Source organism: Otolemur garnettii, unplaced genomic scaffold (genome assembly GCF_000181295.1).
Source record: "Otolemur garnettii isolate 467f Iridium unplaced genomic scaffold, OtoGar3 scaffold00078, whole genome shotgun sequence".
Lineage (NCBI taxonomy): Eukaryota > Metazoa > Chordata > Mammalia > Primates > Galagidae > Otolemur > Otolemur garnettii.
Genome location: NW_003852473.1, coordinates 9,064,451 through 9,065,565, shown reverse-complemented (window position 1 = coordinate 9,065,565; position 1,115 = coordinate 9,064,451).

The following is a 1,115-nucleotide window of genomic DNA, read 5'->3' as shown; positions in this document are numbered from 1 at the left end:
TAGAAGTGATCAAGGAATACAGCGGCATCTCAGGTTACAAAATCAATACTCATAAATCTGTAGCCTTTATATATACCAACAGCAGCCAAACTGAAAAACAGTCAAGGACTCTATTCCGTTCACAGTAGTGCCAAAGAAGATGAAATGTTTGGGAGTTTACTTAACAAAGGACGTGAAAGATCTTTTTAAAGAGAACTATGAAACTCTAAGAAAAGAAATAACTGAAAATACTAACAAATGGAAAAGCATACCATGCTCATGGCTGGGAAGAATCAACATTCTTAAAATGTCCATACTACCCAAAGCAATATACAATTTGAATGCAATCCCTATTAAAGCATCACTGTCATACTTTAAAGATCTTGAAAAAATAATATTTCATTTTATATGGAATCATAAAAACCTCAAATAGCCAAGACATTACTCAGAAATAAAAACAAAGCAGGAGGAATCATGCTACCAGACCTCAGATTATACTATAAATCCATAATGATCAAAAGAACATGGTATTAGCACAAAAACAGAGACGTAAATGTATAGAGCAGAATAGAGAACCAAGAGATAAATCCAACTACCTACTATTACCTGATCTTTGACAAGCCAATTAAAAACATTGAATGGGGAAAACATTCCCTATTTAACAAATGGTGCTGGGCAAACTGGCTGGTGATCTGAAACTAGGTCCACACCTTTCACCATTAACTAAGAGAGACGCTCACTGGATTAAAGATTTAAACTTAAGACACAAAACTATAAAAATACTAGAAGACAATGTAGAGAAAACACTTGAAGAAATCAGCCTGGGCCAAAAAATTGTGAGGAGGACCCCCAGGGGAATTGAAGCAACATCAAAAATACACTTTGGGGACCTGATCAATCTAAAAAGCTTCTGCACAGCCAAGAACACAGTAAGTAAAGCATGCAGACAGTCCTCAGAATGGGAGAAGATATATGCAGGTTATGTCTCTGACAAAGGTTTAATAACCACAATCCATAGAGAACTCAAACGTATTAGCAAGAAAAGATCAAGTGATCCCATCTCAGGGTGGGCAAGGGAATTGAAAAGAAATTTCTCTAAAGAAGATAGGCACATGGCCTACAGATATATGAAAAAA